The sequence below is a fragment of the Monopterus albus genome, unplaced genomic scaffold (genome assembly GCF_001952655.1).
Source record: "Monopterus albus unplaced genomic scaffold, M_albus_1.0 scaffold489.1, whole genome shotgun sequence".
Classification (NCBI taxonomy): Eukaryota; Metazoa; Chordata; class Actinopteri; order Synbranchiformes; family Synbranchidae; genus Monopterus; species Monopterus albus.
In genome coordinates this window covers 33,344-43,200 of record NW_018128369.1, presented here as the reverse complement: position 1 = coordinate 43,200, position 9,857 = coordinate 33,344, and the positions used below count along the sequence as shown (strand labels likewise).

The 9,857-nt window shown below is 39.9% G+C and overlaps 2 long non-coding RNA genes across 2 annotated transcripts in view; both read right to left on the bottom strand.

Annotated features, from left to right (window-relative positions):
• Positions 1–794: 794 nt before the first annotated feature.
• On the bottom strand, positions 795–1,950 carry LOC109952728 (uncharacterized). The gene is made up of 2 exons (XR_002273808.1): positions 1,429–1,950; positions 795–1,186 (listed from the first exon to the last, which is right to left on the bottom strand). It is a non-coding gene; the product is annotated as an uncharacterized LOC109952728 (long non-coding RNA).
• Positions 1,951–2,715: 765 nt separating this feature from the next.
• Positions 2,716–9,857, bottom strand: part of LOC109952726 (uncharacterized) — a 12,030-nt gene continuing 4,888 nt past the window's right edge. The window contains exons 2-4 of the long non-coding RNA XR_002273806.1: positions 7,144–7,249; positions 3,450–3,511; positions 2,716–2,739 (exon numbers count right to left, since the gene is read on the bottom strand). This is a non-coding gene — a long non-coding RNA (uncharacterized LOC109952726). The remainder of the gene's footprint in view (positions 2,740–3,449; positions 3,512–7,143; positions 7,250–9,857) is intronic.

The following is a 9,857-nucleotide window of genomic DNA, read 5'->3' as shown; positions in this document are numbered from 1 at the left end:
CCCTGCAGCTGTTAGACCACATAACTAAACTTGATGAATATGTTGTAGTAACTCTGGAAAATCCCACAGTTCATTTTTAGTTGTTGTTCCTCTGTTGCTTCTTCTCCCTGACCGTCTCTTTCATCCTTTTCCCCTCTTCTCCTCCCCAACATTCTGCTCCAGTGAGGTTCAAGGGAATAACTTATAAACTGGTCAATCAGGTAACACACACACACGCAAACACACATAGATTCTGACTGGCCATGAACAAAGCCTGACACAATCAGGACTGGTCTATCCCTCCCTCTCATTTCTACATGTCACATTCACCGTGGTGCTCTGTCCTCTCCTTCCCCTGACATCTCTTCACCTACTCTTTGTCCAGTTAAACTAATATACTTTTAATGCAGCACATGTATGATCATATCTTTCCTTCGTATCTAAAGCCATTAACATGCATTGTACTTTCAAGTATTTCCCAAAAGCTGTAATATACTGTATACCCCAGGTCCAGTATCTCTGCTTCTCTGCCTTCAATGAGATGCAGGAGTGGAAAAAGCTGTTGACACCAGATTTGTCCAACTTCTGAGATACACCAGCTTTACTTTTGACATTCACACAGCTTCAGCCTTTAAAGAAGCTACAGTATTTCCCTTCTGTTTTGTTTCCACTTTAGCAAAAGTTGAGAACACTTGTTCAGAAAAAGTCTGTGTAGGCATCGTTTGTGTGCATGCTGCAAATCTACCTCATGTAGATACTTCTTTCACAGTTTTGCAGTGACTATTATAACTCTTTGAATGACCTGAATAACATAAATGCTTTAATTTCATTTCCATCTGAGAAATGGAAATGTGACTTTCAAAAAGTGGGCACAAAAATATGTAGCCTACATGTGTATGTCTGGTTGTTGGTGTACATCTATTAGCAGACAAAGTGCAGCAAGTGATGGCAATAACAGTATGTCAGATACCATCCCAGAGAAAGTCTTTTCACCCTTTTGCAGCGGTGTCAAAAGCCTTGTTTTTGCAGAAGGAAATTGCTGTGCCATTGAAGAACTCCTGACAGCTCATCTTTCTCTGGCTTCCTCCATCTCCTTGCCATCTTTTATTTGCTTCAATAAATACTGTACATCCTCCTCGCGGTGCCCGTCGCTGTTCCTTGGTTCATTCTATCAATCAAGGACTGTGACACTAGGGAAATGAGTGGGCTGTAGAGACGCAGGTAAATGTTGGATGAGAACACTTTGACATGAATTTGTTAAGGCAAAACACAGACACTTGCACACTACATTAAGGCTACACCCCCACCATTTCTCTTTGTGGTGTGGGTCCGTGTTAGGGTAAAATTTTTAACTGGTTTGAAAAATTAACACCAAGTCATTGGTCCAGAGTTCTGTTTTTTACCTTCTCTTTCTTCCCAAGGTACAAATGCAAAGAATATTAAACTCACAGACAAAAGGATGGTCCCGTCCAGTCCACAACCCAAAAAACCCAACTGAACCAAACAACAAGTTTAAATACTGCCTGGTCAAACCATCTAGTAAATACCTAGGGTGAAATCAAAAACCATTTTAAAGTGCTGGTGACATTAATTTTTCCATTAAGGTTTTAAAATGTAACCTACTACTCAGGGTAGAGTTCATTTTATTAGGGCAGGCAGGTAAACAAAATGCAAAAAGAAAACTCATTGCTTCTCCCTCCCATAGTCCCACATGGTACAGGCCAAACTGTCTACACCTGGTGGAACAAGGAGCATTCATGTCTGCTTGTTCATGAGAGCGCCATCCTCAACAAGGAAGTGGACCTCAAAATAAACAGTGATTAGAAATAAGAACAACCATCCTTGACTTGAATGGCCTTTGCGCTGAAGAAAAATCTTTATTACTCAGTTTTACAGTTTGTCATTTGACTGTTTGTAGCTTGACATGACTTGTACAAGAAATTGTGCAGATCTCCCGTGTGTTAAGTTAAACAGAACAATGTGTGTGACACCACTTGTAAACAATCAGCTACTGTATAAGCTAGTGCTGTAATAAAAGATAGTGTTATAGTATAACATGGAATGGTAAAATACAAGTCCCATCTGTCCATCCATTATCTATGCCACTTGTCTACTAGCAGGTGCAAATTCTAGCTTAGAAGTACAGTATAAACAACACAATGATGTCAATATGTGTTTCATGTCTGTGTGTTTAAGGAGACAATTAAATATATTAACCTTGGTCATACTTTAAGTAAAAACAAAATAACAGTCAAAACTAATGTGAGCATTTGGGGTCAGTTTACAGAAACTCTCCAAAGCCATTAAAATGTTTAATTACTGAGCTGGCTGAAAGAATCCAATCTCCAGAGCAAACGAAGCATGGGGCCTTGATAACATCACAAATGAGGTGCTGAAATTGCAGCCCTTCTGGTCTTTAAGATGCAATTTTCACATCGTGGTACTTAGCTTCCGAGCTTTCCCAGAAGTCAACACTGAAGGACTAATCGCCTTATAATATTCTAACCTTCTTTAGCTGTGTAAACACTGAATTTCTCCACAGAAGACAGTTGAAGTGTGAGAGTGGAGCACACATAAAACACGCTGATAAAAGGCAGGGCATAGAATTACTGTGCTATCTAGAGGAGTGATTAGACCAAAGAAGAGAGAGGACAGAAGAAGAAAAATATGCAATAATTACCCCTATTCTGTTTCCATGGTGATGCATATTTCTGCCATTTTTTTCAGCCTCTTTGTTTCTCACTCTCTCTTTCTTCCCTCCTGTTGTGACATTCAGAACGGAAACAGGGACACTGTGACACAGACTCTCACACCAACACACAGACTTTATTTTATTTTGCCACTTCAAGCTACGACTTGATAATATAATCAGCACTTCAGAGTCAATATGAGCTGCTGAAAACATCCTGCCATGACTGCAAAACACTGGAACATCAAGGTTTGGACTGCACTTTACCATTAGAGGCAACAGACACACCTTGTCTATTACTGGATGTTTGTATGTATCTAATACAAACTAAAATGTCAGTAAAAACTGAAACAAATTTAACTGCTCACTTGCTTTTTTCACCTTCTTACACAAACGCAAAACACATATTTAGTGTCATTTTTTAGAAGTGATTGCTTTGTTATTGATTTCTGGAAGACACTGTGCACACATGCATGCATGTAGGTTAATGTCTGATCCATGGTGTGGTATAGTCAGTATGTGTATTCTGCAGTAGAAGCTCAGAAACCCAGTGCCAGTAGCTGCTGACTGAATTTACAGCCACAGTAAAAATAATCTGGACTGGACCCTATAGGAATGGATTTTACTAGCCCTCCCACACTCTACATTTTTCCATCCATGAGTGTTTCCTTGTTTGGTTCGTGCAAAAGTGAGGACATCTGAAACTAATCCAATCAAATTAATGTACGACAGAACAGAAAACATGGAGGTGGTGAGCGACTGATGTGCGTTTGTGACTCACCACCTGAGACAACTGAGCTCCTCAGCAGGGTGTGAGACACCAGTTTTGTGTTGTGCATACCCCTAGAAAAAAGTACCCTGGTGTTATGATGGTAATGAATGGTATTTTCAGTTTTACCTTGGTACAAGTAATTTACCATGGTACTGCCCACGCTCTTACAAAAAAGTACCACTGTAGTACCATAAAAAAATTGGCATGGTAATTTGGTCACTACCATGGTATTAATATAAGAGAATTAACCATCATGGCAGTGAAATTACCACACCATTATTCACCAATAGTACAACTGCACCATGGTATTGTGCTGTAATTCTCTTGACCACATTTGTCACACATCATTGAGCTGATAAACAAGCTACCATTAGATAAAGAGCTATATAAATAAGAAAGCTGAATAAAGAATCCAAATTAAACTTTAAATGCAAACAATTTATTAAATACTAAATGATAAAGCCAGCAATTCCAATGAATAGCTCTCCCTCCCCATTATCACAGTGACACAGCTTATAAATTAAACAAAAAAGCTAATAAGAACACACAAAAAGATTTCCTGGTCACAGCACAAATTGATGGGGCACAAAGTACTATTTGTTTTTTGCACCTTTTGTGGTCTTAGTGCTAAAGCCATGTTAAAGCAAATAGTAACAGAATATAAACCATTGTGGTCTGACCCGGTTTAGTGGATTTACCTGCCGTGACATTTAAAGAAGAGCCAGTGAGGTATTCCCACTGCATTTCTTCCCAGAGGAATCTCAGAGTGGATTCTGTTTCCATCTCTTTCGACATGTCCTTGAACATGACACCACTCAAAGCTACTCTGACCTCCCCTGTGAAACCCATAAATGCTTTATATTCTATCCTCACCACATACTCGTTGAATTTGTTGCTGCAGCTTTTCACACTTTAAAAGCTTTACTCTTTACTTTAGTTTGAAACTTTTTCTCCTTAGTTTTATCTGACTTTAGGTTGTATCTTTGTTAAGACTGGTGTTTGACAGCAGTATCAGATGCATAGCCTGTGCAGTGTTATGAACTGTATCCTAGTGTTTTGGGTATTGAAAGGTTTATAGGAAAATGAAAATAGACTGGCGGACAGGTAGTGTGAGCCAAGTATTTACTTTACAAAGATCTCAAAAACATGAAATCTGAGCTGTTTATGTTATATTAAAAATATCTACTCATTTTATGTACCTTGATCTTAAAATAAAGCTTTAATTGAGTTCACAGTATGTCAGTGGTTTGATATCTGGCTGTGAAAACAGTTTTTCAGTTGAAGCGTGACAGGCACTTTGGAAGCTTTTTCCCTGGTGAGGAAAGTAACATTTCACTTGATATTTTCCTGTATTTTCAGCTTGTTTATTCATTTCACAATCGCTTCAATTCCTAGGAGCTAAAACAAGTAAAATGTTCTTGCCTCAGAAAAGTCTTTCAATTACCAATTTGGGAAGGAAACAAGAGAAGATAACTGGAGGAACTGGAAGACAGTTTTATTACCATAGTTTACTGCCAGGGAAATGTGGGATGGCAAATAATTGCCTTGCTATTGTTACAAACCAAGATCCTACATTTAAAGTAGAAATTTTGTCGACAAGATATATGATCGGTTTGATAGAGTCTATGGACAATTAAACTGAAGCTACAGCTGGTAGACAAAAACACAACAAATTCAGGTTAAACTGAGCAGTTAACGCTAACTTTTACTTGAAAAAAACTTTGTAAATGTCAATAAAATAAAAAAGTACTTTTCCCATCATGTTCTTTGTATTCCAGCATAGATATACTGTATTTAGCATTTCCTTGAAGTAACACTGCCTTGAAATAAAAGTTACCTTTTCTGCCTAACTGATCTCACATTACTTCAGCTTCTGTTATCTACCCATGTATCCTCATTCAGCTGCAAATATCTCATAATGTAAAAGCAACATGCACTCTGAATTCATGACATTTTCTTGTGATTCATACCTTACTGTTCATGCTAGTCTTAAAATATGACTTGATCTCTTAGCATCTTAGTGTACAAAGACTGCAAAATAAAATAGCTTTGCTGTGATTTCCCTAACTGTTTCTTCATGCCCAGCCCTTCTACTCCCTTAGAGAGTCATTTGATTGAGATGTGGAACACAGTGTCAGTTTGGTCGATAACCTTCCTTCTTCCCTCCAGTGCCTGAGCAATTAACCAGCAGCATCAGATGAAGACAAAAGATCATTATGGAGGCTAAAACCTAATGATCTGCTCTGAATGTATGTTAGTGAGTTTGTGTTTTTGTATCTCACCTTATGGTATTAAATGTGTAGGTTGTGCTGCTATGGACAAAGAAAAGAATTTGACTTGGCTGTGTTTCTCTAACTCCATTCCTCTGATCTTATACTTTCCACGCCTGCACTTGCAGTTTAATCAAACTGTTGCAGAGATTTTTATCCCTACTATCCTGAGGGGCCATTACACTGCATTTCAATATAGTGGCAAAATGCAGATCTTTTCAACACCTCTGGGATGCAGCACATTCACAGTCTGTCTCTTTCCAGCATTATGTGCTTCAGACAAGCCAGCTCTGACCCTGCACTAAGCTCCCAGCATCTGCCTGTCTCTGGGGTTCTTGGCCCAGACTTCAAATCCTGGGTGACTCTGATAGAGCTGGAGAACAAAAAGTGGAGGAGGGTGGATCAGCATGTGTACGAGTGTGAATTACTGGGACCTCAAAAGAAGTAAATTGGCACCAATTTATAGGCTTGATTTCCACCCATGGAGAGTGACAATTGTAGCTTTAGATATGGTTTGACTGTAAAATCTAAAGCTGTCTATCTTCAGAGAGGTTTTGTTATGGGGGTATTATGTATCTTTTTAGTGCCTCAGCTGAAAGTACACATTCTCTTTGAATTTCTATGCAAATTAAATTATGGCACATACAGCACGCTGCAAGCTAACGGCCTCTTCAAGTGCTGACTCCAAAAGCACATTTCAGCTGCTAATCCACTGAGCCCGATACCTCTGGACTCCAAAGAGCCTTGTATAACTGAAGTGTTCCCTGATCTGATCTGACCTCCTCCAAGTCCAACCTCCCTGCAATCAGTCTGATGGACGCAATAGTACCAGGAGCAATGCAGGAACACATAGAGACTAGCACTATGTCTGTGCGGTCAATACTTCACATCAACTATTTATTTATTCATGTATTTCCTTTAGTGAAAATAAAGGAATATCATATTGTATGTACTGTATGTTTGTAAGTGAAACAGACAGACTGATGGGGGAAAGAAGAATGAGAAGTGGCCAGCAATCAGTGAAGGATATACGACCTCTGTGGTTTTACAACATGGCAGGAGACTGATGTTGGCGAGAAATAGGGGTCAGAGATCATGGGGGTGTGTATGTGTGTGACCGATGGCTCCCCATGGCAGACCATTACTGCCCACAGGGAACAGTGGTGAGAGGTGCAGAGAGCACAGGGGAAGATGGTTGGTAACAAGAGCTGCAAAGCTGAAAGAGGATGCGGTGAAGAAGAGGAGAAGATGTTCTGAGAAGTGCCCAGAGAGTGGTAGAATGAGACAGATGAAGAAAAATGAAGAAGCACAGAGCAGGAGACAGATGAACATGGGGGAAAGGGAGGAAGTGAGAGAAGATGAGAGAGAGTGAAAGATCTGTCTGCGTGTGTTGACTTGGACTTTAAAATGTCAACAGCACATGAAATTCTTACCAATCTCACACAATTGTGTGTTCAGATTGTTTTTTTCCCCCCTTTCTTCCTTTGCCTTCCTCTCTGCAGGCCGTTAGCCACACCTTCCTCCTGTCTCTGCAAGCAGCTGTGGAAATACAAAGCAACAAGGTCTGTAAGAGACTGTAGGTTTAGTCAGACAAATTTCATTTTGCTTAGAGATAAACATCCGAGGCTACTGCTGCTGAAGGATTCAGTGGCTATTGCAGAGCATATTCAGATACCATCAATTTTAAGGACACACCAATTAAAAACCAGAGGATCCATGTCATGTCTGTCTCAACATGTATTTTATACATCTTTAAAACAAGTCATATCATGTAATATAATGCAAACCAATGCAATTACACACAATAAAACTTCACAAGCCTCTTTATTCTACCATCATGTCTGTTGTAACTTTTTATTTCATTAGATTTGTTGGATTTTATTATATTTTCATGTTGGTGTGTGCCACATTCTGCACATTGAATCCTATGATTAGACTAGTTGACATAAAGTTACAGTAGGCATGATAACGATAATGATAATGACCCAAACGCAGAGTAGCAGGCTGGCAGATAATGCTTAAACAGGCAGAGTGAACGTCAAAAGGCGAGCTAACAACCCAACCAAAACAAAAATCTAAGGGGTTAAGCCAAAACAGAATCTAGAGACTAGTAAAGTCCAAACTTGAGGAAACAGAAAAACCTTAAATACATGGAAAGCTAGAATATCGAGGGAAATTAAAAGCAGCACTAAAGATAATCTACCACAGAACAGAGGAAACACACTAGTATAAATCCTGGTGAGGTAATTGGAGACCGGTCTGAGAGAGATGGGACTGTTTAACAAGGAACTGAACAACAGTGTGGGTGGAGCTGGAGAGAAAATCCAGGGCGACATGATGCTGGATAGGAGAAACATCCAGTACAAAACAAGGCCAAGAAATCATGGAGAGGCAGGAACAACAATCCGACTGACAGCTGTCTCATACTGGCAGTATATTATACTGTATGACACTCGTAGCTACATTTTCTCACAAGTGGACAAAAGTATTCATAGAAAAACATGAGCAAGCTCCACTGATTGCTAAGAAGTGAAACATGAAGAGAATTACAACACCTTGCTTTGGGCTAACTGACAAAATGAAACAAATCAATACCTTAGCCCGAGGTTAACTATGATATGGGGCCTGCAGGAAAACCTTGAGCTATGTAGTTCTGAAGGGTGCTAGCAAAAGAAGAATATTATGAATAACTTAGATAACTGTGAAAGACCAACAAATGAATGTACTTCCTCAAATTGAAGGTGCAGAAACTGCAGGGCTAGGTTAAATTTGATACAGGCTGAAGAAAAGGAAGCTGTAGACCAAACAAAGTTTTAATGGATTGTTTGCATTCAGGAAAAATAAATTAAAATAAATAAAAAAACTCCCTTCATTCACAAGTAGTCTACAATGTAAAACATTATTTTTCATTTTTAAATAACTAACTATGATTGAGCATCGGTTTTCTCCCCTTGTCTTCTGAGACTTTTAATCATCTCCAAAGGTAACAGGATAATGTGCATGATGAAAATATGTTTACATTCTAAAGGGCATTTTGCCATCTGAGCTTTTGCTTTGTTTAACTGAGATGTGATGATGATTCTATATCTCCTGTTGTTGCGTCTCTGGCTGTCTTGGGAGATGACAGACACCAACAGAGAAATGAGGCAAACCCCAGAGACTCTTCACTGTTATGACTTAACTTGTGTTGTTTCATCTCTCCACTGATGTTTTCCTGATTCATTTTTGGCTCAAAATGACCTCCCACCTTTGCCGTCTGTTTTTCCATTGTATATACAAACCTCAACACAAATACTCTATAGTTCTGTAAAAATAAGAGATAGTCCTACAGGTGTCACTGAAAGCAACAACTTATCAGTGCAGTCATATCAACCTTTTCCTTTCATGGCCATTATCTCACACTGGTCTTTTCCATTTCTTCTGCCTCCTCACCCTGCCAACAGAGCAACACTTCTCAGATTGATTGAGTCATCCACCCCATTTCTCTGCTTCATCAGTCTCTTGCCTTTTGCCTAACGTTCCTCCTGCTTCTCATCTAAGTCCTCTTGCCCCCTTTGTTATCCTCTCCCTCAGTAGCTTGTGCTCTCCACTGCCCTCCTACCTACAGTAGGAACCACTACAGTGCTCTGTTGCCATGACAGCAAAGGATAATGTGGAGGCAAGAGATCAGCAAACTTGTTTTTAACCTTTTGTTTGTATGTATAGGCCTAAATCACACATACACGCACACACTTGCACTTCTGTCTTTGTGAGGACACTCATTGACATAATGCGTTCCCTAGCCCCTTACCCTAACACTTAACCATCAGAACTAAATGCTTAACCCTAAAACCAAGTCTTAACCCTCAAAAAGGCGTTTCAGAAAGTGAGGACAAGCCAATTGGAGCCAATCCCAGCTGACACTGGGCGAGAGGCGGGGTACACCCCGGACAGGTCGCCAGTCTGTCACAGGGCTGACACTTAGAGACAGACAACCACACTCACTCCTATGGGCAATTTAGAGTCACCAATCAACCTAAACTCTGTGTCTTTAGACTGTGGGATGAAACCAGAGAGAATCCACACAGGCTCAGGGAGAACATGCAACTCTACACATAAAGGCAGCGGGTTGGGGCGACAGCACAAACCACTGGGCCGCTGTGCTGTT